At 43.5% G+C, this 20,778-nt stretch overlaps 1 protein-coding gene across 2 annotated transcripts in view; it reads right to left on the reverse strand.

Annotated features, from left to right (window-relative positions):
• Positions 1-20,778, reverse strand: part of LOC122562553 (seizure 6-like protein) — a 255,166-nt gene that overhangs the window by 226,064 nt on the left and 8,324 nt on the right. The gene's annotated exons all lie outside the window — the stretch shown is intronic.

Genomic DNA, 20,778 nt, shown 5'->3' on the forward strand with positions numbered 1-20,778 from the left:
CAGTGGAAGCTGGGACGCTAAATGTCTTCAAGGCCGAGATTGATAGATTCTTGTTGTCTAGAGGAATTAAGGGCTACGGGGGGAACGCTGGTAAGTGGAGCTGAAATGCGCATCAGCCATGATTGAATGGCGGAGTGGACTCGATGGGCCGAATGGCCTTACTTCCACTCCTATGTCTTATGGTCTTATATTGCCCAGAAGACAGGATCTTCAGCAATAAAGTCCATACTTCATGCACTGTGACTGGCACATTAGAGAAGCTCCCTACTAACAATCAGTATCTGGCAATATTATAATTGGGTTTTTTGCAAATTACAGTTACCGTGTGTCTGAATGCAAGCAACGCACACACAGTGTTCAATGTTTGGTAAATCTTATGATTTTTCATTATAATTTGATTTCAGGAAAACTGAGGATTGTTGTATTCATCGATTCATCAAAGTCTTGTGTGGTTGCTTCCTAGTGGGAGGGAATGAGTAGTCCTTGAGTTTGTTTGCCAGGAGGAATGTGAAAGTTAGAAAGGTCACAAAAGCATAAGTCTGTACTGTATCTCACCTTTTTTGTACTATTCCTATTTGAAGTTGTTTTAAAGTTCATTGTACACCATGACTAAATGAGAAAGGCAATTATTAAGATAATAATCATATACACAGCTGTTTGACCTTTGCTGGCATTATTTTGTAGAAGATCAGCAGGGCACCCTCACTTCCCAAATCTTAGAAAATAATTATTCCTTAATCAACGTTACAAAATCAAAATTATTTGATCATCATCTCATTACTGTTTGTGAGAATTTGCTATCTGCAACTTGGGTGCCATATTTCCTACAACAGTGACTAAACATCACGAGCATGTAATTGACTGTAAAGTGCTTTGAGACATCTGGAGTTAGTCTGGAAAATGCATTATTTATTTGCATTTATTCTCATGGCAAGTTTCAAAAGGAGTTTCTGATGTATTGCATTTATACCAATAAAATAGCAAAACCAAATCATTGATCCCATATTTCACTTATTGTGCGAAATTTATTTAACCTTTGCACAGTATGATTGTTAGGGTTGGCTTTGTGTGAAGGAATCTGATGCTGGATAACTATAAGAGAGAGACTGGGCTTGCTGGGACAATTAGCTCTCTCTCAATGGTGGATTTTTCTCCTTACAATAGGCTTGTTGCATTTAAAAATGATTCATTACCTGAAAAAGTTCAAGAGGTTTCCGAGAGATGCAATAAATTGGTATGCAGGACCTTAAAATGTTATTGTTAAATTCAGGAGTCAGGGATGAGAGTTAGCTATTAAACTCCCAGAAGGTATTCTGTCTTTCAATTAGTGCATGGTCTCTCAACTCCATTTACTCTCATTAACTCTGGTTAGCTTCATCTAACAAAAATCTATAGTTCTCAGTCGGGAAAGCTCCAGTTGTTCCTCAGCATCCGCAATTTTTCACCGAGAAGGCTCCAGGACAATATTGTGTTTTGTGCAAAAAACATTACCTGCCATCTAAATGACCAACCTCTAAATTTAATATTAAGTTCCCTCCTGCCCCCAAGTCCTGGTCAACAACAAAATGACTACAGATTGAACTGATAAATGGGGTTGTGCCTTTGAAAATAAAGTAAAACGTGTTTGACCTGAAGCAGTTACATTTGTTACTTATCAAATCTTTACTGCTGGCGTCGCATTCTCTATAAATGAGTACAGTGGACATCAGGAATTGCAAAACCTGCGCCCACACCTCCTCCCTCACCTCCTCCAAGACCCCAAGGAGCCTTCCACATCCAAAGTTTCACTTGCACATCCACCAATGTCATTTATTGTATCCATTGCTCCTGATGCAGTCTCCTCTACATTGGGAAGACTGGATGCCTTCTTGCAGAGCAGTTTAGGGAACATCTCCAGGACACCTGCACCAACCAACCCCACCGCCCCGTGGCCAAACATTTCAACTCCCCCTCCCACTCTGCCAAGGACATGCAGGTCCTGGGCCTCCTTCACCATCACTCCCTCACCACCCGACACCTGGAGGAAGAACGCCTCATCTTCTGCCTCAGAACACTTCAACCCCAGGGCATCAATGTGGACTTCACCAGTTTCCTCATTTCTCCTCCCCTCACCTTACCCTAGTTCCAACCTTCCAGCTCAGCACCATCCTCATGATCTGTCCTAGCTGCCAATCTTCCTCCTTCCCCCCAGCCCCATTCCCCCTTCCCATTTATCTCTCTAACCCGGAGGCTCCCTGCCTTCATTCCTGATGAAAGGCATTTGCCCGAAATGTCGATTTTCCTGCTCCTCTGATACTGCCTGACCTGCTGTACTTTTCCAGCACCACTCTAATCTAGACTCTGATTTCCAGCATCTGCAGTCCTCACTTTTGCCTAGTTTGAATACTCACACAACATCATTCATCACCAATTCCAAACATGAGACTTAATCCACTCAATATCTGCAGTAAATAATTTTATCATTTGACCTGGTTTCCTGCTGCTTTCTTCAGACATTGCTGACCTGAATTGGGGCATAGTTCCACTGGCAATAAGTCTGTTACCCACCAACTCTTCACATGCACCTTCCTTAGTGAGTTTCAGCATTACATTCAATGGCAGGATGTACAGTGATAGAGTCTGATATATTTTGAACCCAAGATGTTAGGCTTGATAAATAAATCAGCTTGGGGCAAATATCAGCATAGATGTACATACACATGTCTCCAAACCTTTACGCCATCGCGTAATAATTAGAAACACTAAAGACTTTGAAATTTCTGGCCATCTCAGATGCTATTGCAGTTGAGGTTCTAAACAAAGTCTTCAAATGCAGGATCCTTTTTTAAAGTAGCACTGTACTTTAAGTGTCCAGGCCATAAATGGAACAAGAACAGAATTTTTTTAATTTCAAAAATATACTTTATTCATAGAAAATAAATCTTTGGCATATGGTCGGCTGGTGAATCCATTCAGATCTATACTCTTTTTACTTACAGATGACAAATTCAGTCTTTGATGTCCACCACACTCTACACTTACTGACAACCTCTTGGCCTGTAGCTGAGGCAACAACGGGACTCAATTACTGAATGAGCCCCCCCCCCGCCCCTGTTCTTTGACAGGCAGACCTTACACAGTGGTCTTTCCCCACCGCGCCCCAAGCTTCAGTGCTTCCCTCAGCATATCGTCCTGGACCTTGGAATGTGCCAGCCTGCAATACTCAGTTGGGATACCTGCCTCAACTGGAAGACCAGCAAGTTTCGAGCAGACCAAAGAGTTGATGATCCTCCAGGTGCAGTTGATGTTCGTCTCGGTGTGCGTCCCGGGGAACAGACCGTAAAGCACGGAGTCCCACATCACGGAGCAGCTCAGGATGAACCTCGACAAATGCCACTGCATTCCTCTCCAGCTTTCCTTTGCATAGGTCCATTCCAGAAGGAGGTGCGTGACAGTCTTGTCCCCTCCTCAGCCACTTCGAGGGCAGCGTGCGGTGTGGCAGCGAGTCCAGGTGTGCATAAAGGATCTCACAGGTAGAACCCTTCTCACCACCAGCCAAGCCATGTCTTGATGCTTGTTGGAAAGTTCTGGTGATAAGGCATTCTGACAAATGGCTTTGACAGTCTGCCCAGAGAACCACTCAATAGGATCCGCCCTCTCCTTTTCCCGAAGGGTCTCAAGGACACTATGTGCTGACCACTTCCTGATGGACTTAGGGTCAAAGGTATTTTTCTTCACAAATTTCTCCACGAAGGACAGGTGATATGGAACAGTCCAACTACTTGGAGCAGCAAGGTCAGGCCTATCCTTCGCAACACCGGGGACAGGTAGAACCTCAGTACGTAGTGACTCTTGGTGTTTGCGTACCGGGGATCCACGCACAGCTTGATGCAGCCACACACAAAGGTGGCCATCAGGATGAGGGTAGCGTTGGGTGTGGTTTTTTTTCCCCTTTCCTACAGATCTTTATACATGATGTCTCTTCGGACCTGGTCCATCTTTGATCTCCACGTGAAGTGGAAGATGGCCCGGGTGACTGCGGTAGCACTGGTTCAGGAACAGGCCAGACTTATGCTACATACAACAACACCGAGAGTACCTCACACCGGATGACCAGGTCTTTACCCGCAATGGAAAGCAACCGTTGCTCCCATCTGCCCAGTTCCTGCCTCACTTTAGTGACAAGCTCCTCCCACGTCTTTGTGCATGCCACAGTCTCTCCAAGCCAACTAGCCAGCACCTTCAGGTGGTCAGTCCTGACAGTGAAGGGGATAGAGGATTGGTCGGCCCAGTTTCCAAAGAGAATGGCCTCGCTCTTGCCTTGGATTACCTTGGCCCCCAAGGCCTGTTTGAACTGCTCACAGATGCACATAAGTCTGTGGACTTATGGGGAGAGCCTGAACAGGCTGGGGCTGTTTTCCCTGGAGCGTCGGAGGCTGGGGGGTGACCTTATAGAGGCTTACAAAATTATGAGGGCATGGATAGGGTAAATAGGCAAAGTCTTTTCCCTGGGGTTGGGGAGTCCAGAACTAGAGGACATAGGTTTAGGGTGAGAGGGGAAAGATAATGAAAGGGACCAAAGGGGCAACTTTTTCACACAGAGGGTGGTACGTGTATGGAATGGACTCTATGATTCTATGACTGACAGTGGATCCGAGCAGAAAACGGTGACATCATCAATGTACAGGGAGGCCTTAACCTGTAGGCCCCGACTGCCAGGAATAGTCACCTCTCTCAGGCTCGCATCCTTCCTGATGGAATCGGCAAATGGCTCTATGCAGCACACAGACAAGGCAGGAGAGAGAGGGTAGCCCTGCCTGACTCCAGATCTGATCAGGAAGCTTTCTGATTCCCACCCGTTGATTGAGACTGCACTGACAATGTTGGTGTAGAACAGTCAGATCCAACTGCAGATTCCCTCCCCAGAGCCCATTTTGGAGAGAACATCTCTCATGTATGTGTGTGAATATCCTGTCAAAGGCTTTCTCCTGGTCCAGGCTGATGAGACAAGTGCTGAAAATGTGTTGCTGGAAAAGCGCAGCAGGTCAGGCAGCATCCAAGGAACAGGAGAATTGACGTTTCGGGCATAAGCCCTTCTTTAGGAAATTTTCAGCTCTGATCTCCAGCAACTGCAGTCCTCACTTTCTCCTCTAATGAGACAAGTGTCTACCTGCCCCCCACCCCGATCCTGCATGTAGGCGAACATATCCTTGCAGAATGTGAGACTCTCAGCAATCTTCCTGCCCGGTACAGCACAGGTTTGGTCAGGGTGAATCACCAATCCCAGAGCAGATCTGACTCGGTTGGCAATGACCTTTGACGAGATTTTGTAATCCACAATTAGCAATGAGATTGGTCACTGATTTCTACTTTCTTCCCTCTCTCCCTTCTACTTGTAGATAAGGGTGATGATGCCTTTGCTCATGGATTCGCTCATTGTAACATAAATTGCTGGCGAAAACTCAACAGGTATGGCAGCATTTGTGAAGAGAAAGCAGAGTTAATGTGTTGGGTCCAGTGACCCTTCTTCAGGTCATAATGGAAGTGATTAGATAACACTCTTATCATTGATTTATACTCATTTGAAATTTGCATATCTTTTATGTTCACTGAAGAAATCATTTTGTTTTTGCAAGGGGATTCTTGTAGCTTCAGTCACATGTTGTATTTGCTACAGATCAGAAAGACTCTTTCTTAAGTATACACTGATGATGCTATCATGCCTGATGCTATCAGTTCTAATCTGTTTTCAACTCATTTACTCGATCGCCCTCCAAAATCCTAGGCATCCTTCTGGCTCAGTTGGTGATCTCCTCACCAGCAATTAATCATTTTGAAGTTTACTGACCATTAAGCCAGCAGCTCTGGGCTTCAGTTTATATTCATTAAAATTCTACAAAGGATACTGTGGAAATGCTGAATAATATTCTATGCCAGAGAAACAGAGTGCCAGGCTCTGCTGAACTCTGCGTGTGTAGTAACAGGGGCTGCTGTAAATGGCTTAGGGCCAGTAAGGTCAAGACAGAGAGACAAGTTCAAGACTGGGCATCCATGAGGTGCTGTGGGCCATCAGCAGCAGCAGAATTGTGCTCCAGCACAGTCTGTAACCTCATGGCCCAGCATATCCCCCACTCAAGCCAGGGGATCAACTCCAGTTCACTGAAGAGTGCAGGAGGGCATGCCAAGAGCTGCACTAGGTATAGTTAAAAATGCAGTGATAACCTGGCGAAGCTACCAAACAGGATTACCTGCGTGAAAACAGTGTAGACAGCAAGTGATAGAGCTAGGTGATCCCACAACTCACAAATCAGATGTGAACTCTGTCAAAAGTACTTGTGAGCGGTGGTGGACAATTAAATAACTCACTGGAGAAGGACGCTTCACAAATATCCCCATCTTCAATTATGAAAGAGCCCAGCACATCAATGCAAAATAAAAGGCTGAAAACATCCACAGCAATCTTCAGTCACAAGTGCTGAGTGGATGATTCATCTCGGTCTCCTCCAGTGGTCCCAGCATTACAGATACCAGATGTCGGCCAATTCAATTCTCTCCACGTTATATCAAGAAATGGTTGGAGGCACTGGGTCCTGCAATAGCTGTGGACCCTGACAACATTCTGCCAATAGCTTTGAAAACTTGTGCTCCTGAACTTGCCGTTCCCCTAGCCAAGCTGTTCCAGTACAGTTACAACACTGCCATCCACCCGACAATCTGATAAGTTGCCCAGGCATGACCTGTACACAAAAAGCAGAACAAATCCAACCCAACCAACAACTACCCTATCAGAGTCAGGATTAGAATGGTGCTGGAAAAGTACAGCAGGTCGGGCAGCATCCGAGGAGCAGGAAAATTGACGTTTCGGGTAAAAGCCCTTCGTCTATTCCTGATGAAGGGCTTTTGCCCGCAACGTCGATTTTCCTACTTCTCGGATGCTGACGACCTACTGTGCTTTTCCAGCACCACTCTAATCTAGACTCTAGTTTCCAGCATCTGCTGCCCTTATCTTTACCTAGTTGAACTACCCTATCAGTCTACAATTGATCATCAGTAAAGTGATGGCAGGTGTCATCAATAGTGCTATCAGCAGCACCTACTCAGTGACACCCAGGTTGGGTTCCACCAGAGTCAGAGCTGAAAATGTGTTGCTGGAAAAGCGCAGTAGGTCAGGCAGCATCCAAGGAACAGGAGAATCACACTTTCAGCTCTGATCTCCAGCATCTGCAGCCCTCACTTTTTCTCTTCCACCAGGGTCACTCAGCTTCTCAGCTTACAGCCTCGATTCAAACATGGACCAAAGAGCTGAATTCCAGAGGGAGAGTAACAGCCCTTGACATCAATGCTGCATTTGACTGAGTGTGACATCAAGCAGCCTGAGCAAAACTGGAATCATAGAATCCCTGCAGTACAGAAAGAGGCCATTCAAGTCCGCACTGACCCTCTACACAGCATCCCACCCAGATCCAGCTCCCTATCCTATCCCTGTAACCCATATATACCATGGGCAATCCAACTAATATCTTTGGACTGTGGGAAGAAACCAGACCACCCAGAGGAAACGCACGCAGACACACAAAGAATGTGCAATCTTCACACAGACAGTCAACCAAGGCTGGAATCGAACCCAGGTCTCTGGTGATGAGAGGCAGCAGTGCCACCCTAGTCAGGGGGCATCAGGAGGCAAACTCTTTGCTGATTGGAGTCGTACCTATCACATAGGAAGATGATTGTGATTACTGGAGGTCTTACATGCTCCCAGGCATCTCTGCAGAGGTTCCTCAGAGTAGGGTCCTAGGCCCAACCATGTTCAGCAGCTTCATTAATGACTTTCCTTCCATCATATGAGGGTATGCCCACCGATGACTGTTCAATCTTCAGCACCATTTGTGACTCCTCAGATACTGAAGCAGTCCATGTTCAAGATTTGGACAACATCCAGACTTGGAATGTTAAGTGGCAAGTAACATTTGCAGTCACACAAAATCACCACCCCTTGACATTCAATTGTGTTACCATCACTGAATCCCCCACTAACAACCTTCTGGGTATTATCATTGACTGGAAATGCAACTGGACTCACCACATAAACACAATGGCTACAAAGGCAGGTCAGAGGCTCAGAATACTAGGATGAGTAATTCACCTCCTGGCTCTCCAAAGCCTGTCCACCATCGACGAGGTAGAAGTCAGGAGTGTGATGGAATATTCCCCACTTCCCTGGATGGGTGCAACTCCAATAACACTTCAGAAGCTGGACACCATCCAGAATAAAGCAGCCCCGCTTGATAAGCACGATATCCACAAACATTCACTTCCTCCACCCACCGACACTCAGTAGCAGCAGTGCATACTATCTATGAGATGCACTTCAGAAATTCACCAAAGCTCCTTAGACAACACCTTCCAGACCCACAAACATTTCCATCTAGAAGAATGAGGGCAGATACATGGGAACATTGCCACCTTCAGATTCTGCTATAAGCCATTCTTGGAAGCCTGACTTGGAAATATAACGCTGTATCTTCACTGTCCCTTGGTCAAAATCCTCATATTTCCTTCCATTGTGAATCAGTCTTCAGCAGGTGGACTGCAGCAGTTCAAGAAGGCAGCTCACCACCACCTTCTCAAGGGGCAACTAGGGACAGGCAATAAATGCTGGTCCAGCCAGCGATCTGCACATCCCATGAGTAAATAAAAAAAAGAAAGGACAGTGAACTACCTCTACCTTTGGTGCAGGCAGGCTCAGAGTTGACTGTAATGCAGCAAGGAATCCTACAGCTCTCCTGCAACAGTAGGAAGAAAGCTTTTAGAGATTTAATTTGTTGCAACATTCTGCTTGATCTTATCCATCCAGCTTGTCAAACATACGCCAGGCTTCAGGCTAAAGCTTCACAGCCAAACAGTCTGACAACGCTGCTGCTGTAGATTCAGTCCTGAAGGATGTTCACTTCACTGCATTATAGGAGGTAAGCACATGAACCATGCTTTTCATGAAATGAAAATGTGGCCCAAACAGGGGCATGTACTCGTGGCTGAGAAAAAAATGGAGTTGGAGGCAGGGATGAGAAGGAGCTTCTCCATTCCTTATTGAATTATCTTTGTTCCAAACCTGGCAATGATAAGCCTGGTAGAGTTACAAAGTTTGTAAGTAGGCATTCCACAGCTACTGCTGTACCAAGAATGCATCATTGATTTCATTGAACACACAAGCTGAATACAGAGATCTGCACGATATCATTGGTGTTCTCTCTGGACTCATGTCAATTAACGAGACATCACGGCGAGACTTCTTTTGTGCTAATATCTTGTTTCTGGTTGTTTTTTTGATACATGTCAGCTCTGCTTGGCTGCATATTGAGTGCAAGTTGAAAGTAGTTTTAGACCTAGTGAAGGCCACTGTAACAGCTTGATTGAATTCATCAGGATTAAACCTTTATGAATGATACTCAGAGTGATACCACACAGATGGAAGCTACTCAAATCAATATGCATGTCCTGCCAAATGTGTTGACTATTTTTGTCTACTAGCATGGCACAGATGACTGTTACACTCTATTAAATATATATTTTCTGTTCATTTACTGTGAACTTCTTGTTGTTGCTTCAGTGTGTGATCAAGGTCTTGAATTAGGCATTGCAATGAACTGTCCTGACATGGTACAGAATTATTTTCCTTTTTATGTGGCCCAGAGGCTCAGTGGTCAGCACTGCTACCTCACAGCACCAGGGACCCAGGTTCAACTCCAGCCTCGGGTGACTGCCTGTCTGGAGTTTGCACATTCTCTCCATGTCTGCATGGGTTTGCTCTGGTTCTCTCCCACAATCCAAAGATGTGCAAGATAGGCGAATTGGTCATGCTAAATTGCCCATAGTGTTCAGGGATGCATAGGTTAGGTGCATTGGTGAGGGATAAATATAGGGTAGGGTAGGGGAATGGGTCTGGGTGAGTTACTCTTTGGAGGGTCAGTGTGGACTTGTTGGGCTGAAGGGCCTGTTTCCACACTATAGGGATTCTATGATATCTAATGGGCCTAAATGTCTTCCATTCACTCCTTTAATATCTAAAGTATGGAACTGAAAATTTGACTGAGCCAGCATGTTGCTGTGCTACTGCTGTTGTATTTATTAACAATGGAGGATCACTGAGCATTGGTATCAGCATTGTGTTGGAGCATTGTTGTTAGAACATCAACATGGTGAATTGAATAATATCTTTGTGCAATCTAATATCCTGCTCATCTTCATTACAGTTTTACAGAAAGAAGTAGCAACAGAGAATGGCGATGTGGAAATGAAAGGAAATAGAATTTATATCTGACAAAGTGGAAGCTTGGGTATCCAATCAGAAATATCCCACGGTCAGTACAGCATTGACTAAGGACAATCCTCTAATATGATTACAACTACAGCCACTACAGCTTGATCTAATAGGCTCGAGGAGAGAGTGCATTGTATGCAGGTACTGTGTTCCTGTTCTATGAACTAGAACAAATGCACTCTCTTCATTTGGCAGTGCTGCTAATAAAGTCATTAGGAAAAGTGGCTGTTGTGAGCTTGACTGCCTGTCGTCAGAAATCAGAAGACTCCCTATCGTTAGATTCAACGCATTTCAGTAATCAGGTAAGGAAATGTTTCATAATCATGCACAAAATATATCATCAGCTCACTGTTTTAATTTCCCTGAAAGCAGCAGGATATTCACAAATCTAATTTGGTTTGTGTAAAGAGTGCTTCTTGTTGAACATTGATCTGTTTCTCCTTTACCCCACAGTCAATTCCCATGATTAGTTTGGTGGATTAAGTGCCATGGATCATGTTGTCATGATACTGAACTATTCTGATTATCTTACCCCACATTCAACTCATGCTTTGTGCTGGACTGGTGCTGTTAACCAATGTTGTAATGCAAAGCTATATCGTAAACTCTTGAACTGGGGTCCAGCCACTAATTCCCCCACTGTTGACTCCTGTTCGGGCTTTGGATGAGAAAGGGGTTGAGTTATATGGTGATACCCACTACAGTGGAATACTCCTTCAGCGCTGAATGAATGGACACACATTTAAAACATGATGGGTTTAATGGGCTTCCAGTGAAAGTGGAGCAAAGTCTTGAACAGAGCTCTCGCTAGTAGCATTTTTGTCTGAATCATATAACTTTGGGTTTGATTCCAACTGCAGTCTTGATCATGGTAGATATTACTACCACTTCAGTGCAGCACCGAGGGTGTGCTGTATTGTTGCAGGTGACATCAAACTAAAGTATTGAATGTGAAGGCAAGCAGTCGCAAAGACCTCAAAACACAATTTGAAATGGTCTGAGGAGCTGCCTTTGTGCCCTGGATAATATACTGTCTTCAACCAACACCATGAGAGAGTTACTTGATGAGACATTGCTGTGCGTAAACTTGCTAACCAATTGCCTGGGTAGCAATCATGGTGACTGTTCAAATGTAATCCACTGGTTGTAAATCATTTTGGAATCTCTTAAGGTTATGCAACAATACGAAAAAAAACCCACAAAATCAAGAGGCTGCAGATGCTGGAAATCTGAAACAAAAACAGAAAGTGCTGGAAATATTCAGCAGGTCAGCAGCATCTGTGCAGAGAAAAACAAACTTAAACTGTCAGGTTGATAACAATGAACTGCAAGTCCATTCTCCTTTATCTTTTGTAAAGACACAGATATTGTGGGGGTGGGAGGAGTTCTGCAGTGGTTAGGGCCAACCTCAATTTAGAAAGGATTAATTGTTCCAAGGTTTAAGTTGAAAGTTGTGTTTCAATTATTTTGTTCTGCAATCCTGAAATGAACTGGGTCGAGCATAACACATTTTAATGATGTCCATTTATTGGTGCTCGATTGTAATCACATATTCAGAATACCCAATAAAAAGCAACATAAACATGCTACTTAAGTGAATTTTGTAAACTGAAATCAACCCTATCCAGAAATGTTAAGTTAATGCGATTAGCAGGACTTATGTCTTTCAACATTGCAATCTTTCTTTAAAATGGCACCCAAAGTAAAGCCTCAGTAAATGCAATGCGGTAGACCAAAGAGCCTAAGGCATGCCAATTATTTTGATTGAATTGTTTGGTTGAATTCCACATGAGTTTGAATGTGAAGACCTTGGAGTATAGTTGGAATGATGCGGGCCCTGCCACTTACACTATCCTGATTTGCACAAGAAAATGGAAAGATTGCATATTTTTTTAATAGGGACTCTCTTTAACCCTAGCCTCAACCTCACTGTTTTCCTGTGACCTCTTCTTTGGTCAGACTTGCTCTCTGTTCTCAGATTCAAGTCCACATCTCAACACCGATTTTCACATCTCTGTTGTGTGTGATAGAGTTAAGAAATAAAGGCAATTTGGAGAGGGTGACTTGAATTTAAAGAGAAGATTTTATATCTTTTTTGTAAAACATCACTGTGCGATTATCCTATCATAGTCATCGAGTCATAGAGTCATACAGCACGGAAACAGATTCCTTCAGTCCAACCAATCCATGTTGAACATAATCCCAAACTGACCTAATCCCATCTGCCTGCTCCTGCCCCATATCCCTCCAAACCTCTCCTGTTCATGCACTTATCCAAATGTCTTTTAAACCGTGTAATTGTGCCCACATCCACTTCCTGAGGAAGTTTATTCCACATGCGAACCTCCCTCTGTGTAAAACATTTGCCCCCATGCCTTTTTTAAATCTGCCTCTGCTCTCTCCTTAAAAATGTGCCGCTAGTCTTGAAATCTCCAATCCTAAATGTTAACCCTATCTTTACCCCCTCATGATTTTGTAAACTTCTACAAGGTTATTTCTCAACCTCCTGCGCTCCAGTGAAAATAGTCTCAGTCTTTCCAGCCTTTCTTTATAACTCAAACCTCGGACTTCTCAGGATTTCCTGAATTCCATTAAGAAATGCAGTTCTCAGGAAACCTGAAAAGTTAACCCAGTTTCTCTCTCTACTGACTCACTGGTATTCCCAGTGTGTTCTTGTTTTATTTTAAATTTTCTGTATCTGCAATATTTTGCCTTTGTTTGTTGACCAGTTTCTGATACCTGGACTGGTGTAATATCACCCCTCTTGGACACAAATGTGGTCACCACAATCTTACTGAACCATGGGGCTGCTCATTAGAAAGACAGACAACTGGTGGTAGTTTAACCTGAAGGTCTGCGGGTCTCAGGAAAGGTTGAGAACGAGAGTCCTTTATGGTAACTTCACATGGTGTGAGAATTGAACCCATGCTGTTGGTATCACTCTGTTTTACAAGCCAGCTGAGCTAACCAAAGCTCCTTCCTTAAATAAAATCACCACCAGCCAAATCTGAACTTAGTGACAGCCCTCTTTATTTGCTCTTCTGACTTTCCCACATGATGCTTTTGATGTGAGAGAGTACAATGCAGTGCACACAACCACCCTGAGTTAACCATGCTTCACACATGATGATCATGTGTGGCACAGTGGCTCAGTGGTTAGCACTGCTGCCTCATAGCGCCAGGGACCTAGGTTTGATTCCAGCCTCAGGCAACTGTCTGTGTGGAGGTTGCACATTCTCCCCGTGTCGGCGTGGGCTTCCTCCTGGTGCTCCGATTTCCTACCACAGTCCAAAGATGTGCAGGTCAGGTGAATTGGTCATGCTAAATTGCCCATAGTGTTAGGTGCATTAGTCAGAGGGAAATGGGTCTGAATGGGTTACTCTTTGGAGTGTCGGTGTGGACTTGTTAGGCCAAAGGGCCTGTTTCCACACTGTAGGGAATCTAATCTAATCTATCATTGTGTTCAACAGTTGTTCTCCAGGCAAAGTCATTAAACAGCAAATAGAAGTAGAATTTTAACCATCTGTTGCAACATCACCTACTACTGTCAGCCTGCGATCCATTCGCAAAGCAAAGATGATGGAATAGACTGAGATGTTCCTGGTCTAGAAATTAGCAATCATTTTCTGAAGACAATCTGTAAGTAGTATTTTATATTAGTGATTGTCCCACTCTTCAGTGATTGGGATCCCATGCAAGTATTATATTGTGGGCACCTCTGATCTGGCATTATCTCTGGTGGTATTCAACCCAAACAGCATCCCATTAAGTGTCTGAATACCAATCAATAAGGAAATAAACTTGTGCTGCCAGTTGTGTCCAGCCCAGTTGGCTGGATGGCTGGTTTGTGGTGTAATAGTACAGGTTCAACTTCTGTACTGGCTGTACAACATGAAGGTCTCACTTTCTCAATCTTGCCCCCCATTGGTTGAGGCGTGGTGACTATCAGATTAAACTCACCACTAGTTGTCTCTCTCCAATGAGAGACTGGGATGATGGTAACTTCACCTTTATGCCCAATGCTGGCTGAACCGAAATCTAAAACCCTTGAGAACCTCATAGAATATGCCCTGGCTGACAGATATAAACAGGAGTGTCAGAGATTCTGTTCACTCTGAGAGCTGGCTCTGAGGACATTGGATCTGTGTCAAGGTTTTGCCACATGCAAATAAAGGTGACAGGACGGTCAACTTCTGTGGAGTTATTTCACCAAACACTCACCTTTTGGCCTGAACTAGAAGGGGATTTTAATGCAGGAGTGAAAAAGTCTCACTATGATTGTGTAGAGTCTGGCTTGGACAGCACCTAGAGGAATGTGGAAAGCTTTGATCCCTGTACCTAAGCTAGGATATGTATGCCACAGAGTGAGCACAATGAAGACACATCAGACTGCTTCATGGAATGCTGGTGGTGATGGAGGTTTGGGAGTCAGAGGGGCAGGAGGTTGGGTTGGGGGGTGCTGGTTGGATGGGACTTGTCTGATCAGAGGACTTTTGAGGAAACTGTGTTCTCTAAGTTTGGAAGAATATGAAGTAATCTCATTGAGGGATTACAAAATTCTTACGTAATTTGATCGAATATATGGAAGAGGTATGATTTCGCTAATAGGGGAGCTGGAGTGGGGATGAGGTGGAGATATAGAGGATACATCTCAGAATGGCTGTTTAGCACTGAGAGGAGGTAAAATTTCTTCACTCCAAAAGTGCTACAGCGTTATAATTCTCCAGCCCAGAGGGCTGTGCAGACTGAGCCCTTTGATTCAGAAATTGATCAAATTCTGGATATTAAAGAAATCAAGGGATAAAGGGATAATGTGAGAAAATGGCATTGAGGTAGCAGCTCAACAATGGTTGAGTTGAATGGCAGAGCAAGCTTGAGGGGCAGAATAGCCTGCTCATGCTGCTATCTTCTTTAATTGTATGTTCCTTTCCCCCATGTTGTATGCCTACTTCCAACGATGCCTCAAAATATTGTGCCCTTGGCAAAACATGGCGCTCTGCCAAAACCACCTGCATTGATTTAACTTATACACATCCATCACATTGCCATCTCAAATATCGTAGTAGTAATAAATATTCAACAGATTCTGTGGAATATGGATGACAGTATGTACACAAAAATTTACATTTGTATTACCCCTTTTCCCATTTTAAAATATCCCAAACAGCCACACTGGAATGACTTCCAATGCTCAAAGTACACATGGGCGACAAACAAAAGTAGCTAAGTTGCTCAGGAAAAGTGAATCAAGGGGTCAACCGATCAGAAAAATGTTGTACCTCCCTCCCCCTCATACATCGATCTTCTCCACCAATCGAAGGCTGCTTTTCCCTGGTGTTGACTTTTGATTGGCTCACTATTAACCTATGGGAGGGACACTGCCTGCTATGGAGAATGAGTGAGAAGGGGAGTGGTGGCAGTGAGGTCAAAGGAGGGCAGCTGACAATGATGTGACACTGCCCGGTGGGAGTGGGTTTGCAGGGAAAGGCCATGGGGGGTGGTGAGTTCCCTGTGTGCTGGGTGAGACTTGGAGAAGCAAGAGTAGGTCAAGGGAAGCGAGAAGAGAGGTGGCTATATAGTGGGAGAGGTAGAGTAGCTGGCAAAGGGCGTCTGTCAACCAAACTAACCAGGATCCAGGCAATCCTGAAGTCACAGTTAATGAATTCATGCAAATGAATGTGCTTTTTATGAAGTTATTGAAAAAAGAAGTTTGCTGATAGCTTGTCTTTTTCCAATTTAATAACTATTGGAAATTCAAGTTTCTGTGACTTCAAATAACCTGTGTACATGCACAAATACAGGAGGTCAAGTTCCTATCTGACTCAGAAGAGATTTACCAGGATGTTGCCAGAACTGGAAGGTTTAAGTTATAAGAAGAGGGCAGATAGGCTGGGAACTTTTCCACTGGAGCATAGAAGGTTGAGGGGTGACCTTATAGAGGTTAATAAAATCATGAGGTGAATAGCAGATGTCTTTTCTCTAGAGTGGGAGATTTCAAGTCCAGGTGGCATATTTTCAAGGTGAGAGAAGAAAGATTTAAAAAAGATATGAATGGCAATTTTTTTTACACAGAGTGTTTTGTGTGTGGAAGGAACGTTGAGAGGAAGTGGTGGACGTGGGTATTGTTACAAAATTTAAAAGATATTTAGCTAAGTACATGAATAAGAAATGATTGGAGGGATATGGGCCAAGCGAAGGCAGGTAGGATTAGTTTAGTTTAAATTATGGTTGGCATGGACTGCAGATGAATACTTAGTAAGTTTGCAGATGACACCAACATTGGAGATGTAGTGGACAGGAAAGAGGTTTACCTCAGATTACAACGGGATTTTGATCAGATGGGCGAATGGTCTGAGGTGTGGCAGATGGAGTTTAATTTATATAAATGCGAGGTGCTGCATTTTGGGAAATCAAATCTTAGCAGGACTTTTACACTTAATGGTAAGATCCTCAGGAGTGTTGTTGAACAAAGAGACTTTGGAGTGCAGGTTCATAGCTCCTTGAAAGTAGAGTCGCAGGTAGATTGGATAGTGAAGAAGGCATTTGTTATGCTTTCCTTTATTGGTCAGAGTATTGAGTACAGGAGTTGGGAATTCATGTTGCGGCTGTACAGGACATTGGTTAGGCCACTTTTGGAATATTGCATGCAATTCTGGTGTTCGTCCTATCAAAAGGATGTTGTGAAACTTGAAAGGGTTCAGAAACGATTTACAAGGATATTGCCAGGTTGACAGATTTGAGCTATTGGGAGAGGCTGAACAGGCTGGGTCTGTTTTCCTTGGAGCATCAGAAACTGAGGGGTGTCCTTATAGAGGTTTATAAAATCATAAGAGGCACAGATAGGATAAATAAACAAAATCTTTTCTCTGGGGTTGGGGGAGTCCAGAACTAGAGGGCATTGGTTTACAGTGAGAGGGGAAAGATATAAAAGGGACCTAAAGGGCAATCTTTTTACACAGAGTGTGATGCGTGTGTAGAATGAGCTGCCAGAGGAAATGGTGAAAGCTGGTAAAATTGCAACTTTTCAAAAACATCTGGATGGGTATATGAATAAGAAGAGTTCAGAGGGTTCAGAGGGATATGGGCCAAGAAGGATATGGCAGGTGGGACTAGATTAGGTTGGCATATGTGGTCAGCATGGACGGTTTGGACCAAAGGGTCTGTTTCGTGCTGTACATCTCTATGACTGGTTGGGCTCTCTATGATTGTGGACAGTCCTGTCTTTACCAGTTGTTCTCAAGTCCAGGAGAATTCAACTCCAGTTCACCTCATGTTGGAGTTAGTGAGGATAAAAATGCAGCCTTGAAAGTGAAAAAGAAGTCCCCAAAAATAAAAAAAGGAGCCCTTGAGAAATCCCAAAAAGGGTCCATGAAAACATAATTACTTTGATCCCAGTATTCCTCTTGCAAGAAATTGACACTGGACCACATATGAGAGCCAAAAACATGGTCAAAGAGTTCAGTTTCATGCTCTCGCTTCAGGGAGGCAAAAGCTTTAGGGAGAGCATTCCAGAACATAGGCACTCGAAGTATGGCTGACAACAGTGGAATGATCCAAACTGAGGATGCGCAGAAGGCCAGAATTGAGGGACCATAAATCTGGAAGGAGTGTTGCATCGGATTGGGTTTCAAAAATAGGAAGGTTAGGCCACGGAAGGTTTAAAATCATGAAAAGTGTCTTCAAATTGAGGCCCTGCTTAATTGGGAGCCATTGTAGGCCAGCATATTGCAATAAGATGATGAACAAGCAGATTTTATGTGAGTTAGGATATAGACAGCAGATTTTGGATGAGTTTATAGTTTAGAAAGTGCATGGATTGGAAGGCTTGTCGGGAGAATATTGGAATAATTGAGTCTAATGGTAACAAACGCATGGTGGTGAAAACTACAAGATACATTACTTGTGAAATAAACCTGTCTCTTTAAATTAATGAACTGTGATGAGAATATTGTCCTTCCATGATTTGATATCTTAGTTCAGTCATGTCCTTGGAATTGATCAAAATACTATCATTGACTGGTGCCTGTGGGAATCTCACATCTTTCACACTAAGGCTGAACAATATAGAAGCAAACATCTAAGGCAGGCATCTGAAGATAAACATATTAGCAAAAGAGCATTTGAAACATCAAATCCCTATTAAGCAAAAAGAATAAATATTCTAGAAAAGTAATTTTAAAAATATGGAATCGTTTGCAACAAGCAACATTTGTTCAGCTCCTTGCACAAAGAGGAACAAAATAATGAGTTACATAAGATTGGATAGAGAGAAATTTTGACCCAATCAAAAGGAAAATGTCCGCAGCCTGAACAGCAAACTCCTGACTCCTCAACATCTACAAGGCACTAGTCAGGAGTGTGATGGAATGCTCCCCACTTGCGTGGATGGATGCAGCTTCATCAATACCAAAGAAACTTCACAACATCCAGGACAAAGCAGCCTTCTTGATTGGCATCACATCCACAAATACTCTCTGCCACTACCACTGATGCTTTGCACTGCAAAAAAATCGCCAGGACCCCTTAGACAGTATCTTCCAAACTTGAAATCACTACCATCAAAAGATTGAGAGCAGCAGATACAAAAGAACACCACTGACTGCAAGATCCCCCTCCAAGCTACTAACTGTCCTGACATGGAACTGTATTGTAATTCCTTCATGTGTCATTGGGTTGACTCCTAACAGCACTGTGGGAGAACCTACACCTCAAGGACTACAGTGGTTCAAGAAGGCAGCTCACCTTCATACTCTTCCAGAGAAACTAGGGAGGCACCATTCTAACCTTGACTCAAATCTCCAGCGTCTGCAGTACCCACTTCTGCCTAGTTTTCTCAGCTACCTTCACCCCAGCCCCACCCCCTCCTTTATCTGTCCAACCCCAAGGCTCCCAGCCTCATTCCTGATGAAGGGCTTTTGCCCGAAACGTCGATTTCCCTGCTCCTCAGATGCTGCCTGACCTGCTGTGCTTTTCCAGCAGCACTCTAATCTTGACTCCTTCTCCAGCATCTGCAGTACCCACTTCCGCCATTGGCAATAAATGCCATGCCAATCAAAGTAAATCAGTAATTGAGGTTATGATAAAAATTGTTTTTCATACCCAATCAGAATTTGCTTTTCCATAGGATAGTCTAGACATGGTGGCTCAGTGGTTAGCACTGCTGCCTCACACTGCCTGGGACCTGAGTTTGATTCCAGCCTCGGGTAGCTGTCTGTGTGAAGTTTGCACATTCTCCCCGTGTCTGTGTGGGTTTCCTCCCACAGTCCAAAGATGTGCAGGACAGGTGAATTGGCCATGCTAAATTACCCATAGTGTTAGCTGCATTAGTCAGAGGGAAATAGATTTGAGTGGGTTACTCTTCGGAGGGTTGGTGTGGACTTGTTGGGCTGAAGGGCCTGTTTCCACACTGTAGGGAATCCAATTTTTAGTCCCAAGGTATAAAAGAGACAAATTAATAATAACTTGATTTGTGTAGCATGTTTTATGAAGTTATATCCTGAGGTGTTTCATTGGAGTGTCATGAACAATTAAGAAGATAATTAAAGCTTGATCAAACAGATAGTTCCAAAGATGAATCATTGGACCTGAAACATTAACTCTTTTTCTCTCTTCACGGATGTGACCAGATCTGTCAAATTTCTCCAGCACTTGCTGTTTTTATTTAAGGTGGGCCATGAAGTAGGAGAGAGGTGGTAAGGCAGGGAGATTCAGCAAGGAATTGCCAGCTAAGGTGGGTTGATCAAAATAGAGGATTCATGTGACATCAAAATTAAGATAAACATCTTATCCCAATCCAATGGAACACACAGCTGAGATTCCAAATCTAAATCATTGTAGAAGTGGAATATCTGGAATTCATCATCAGCTCTGGACAAAACTAAATCAAAGCTTATATTTTTACACGTGAACTGTGTAGCTGTTCACTTATTGATGACACAATAAATTTTGCTTTGGCAATTCCTTACTCCAGTTAAGGAAATGGCTGTTCATGTGGTTACAGCCCTTGTCATCCCAATTGTGTCAACAAATAATTAAAGGCCTCATAGGGTTTTTTAAAGCAATTATTCATGTGGTAATTGTGTGTTAATGACTACAAATCAGTGTCGATCTTAACTGACAGCTTCATAATGAAGTCACATTTGAAAGGCTGCGATGTCTATATTTTTGACCTACTTTGTTCTGAAGACTTCTGAAATTGAACCTGTAAGTGCAAATTTAGTGTTTGACATGACCTTTAAGCACTCACTTGTTTCATTTCTTAAAATACTTCTTTCATGAATTAGTTCTGTTCTTCGTCTGTATCCCATGCTGTGCATAACTCCCCATCTGACATAGTTCTGTCAATATCACTTTCTATTCAGATTCCAGTGTCTGGAGCCCAAGAAAATTAGCTTCTCCTCTTGCCTAGCAGAAAAACATCCATTTTCTACTGAGTACGTTAGCTGAAATCATTCATTCAGAACCCGAGGGTAAGTAAAGAT

This window comes from Chiloscyllium plagiosum, chromosome 25 (assembly GCF_004010195.1).
Source record: "Chiloscyllium plagiosum isolate BGI_BamShark_2017 chromosome 25, ASM401019v2, whole genome shotgun sequence".
NCBI lineage: Eukaryota > Metazoa > Chordata > Chondrichthyes > Orectolobiformes > Hemiscylliidae > Chiloscyllium > Chiloscyllium plagiosum.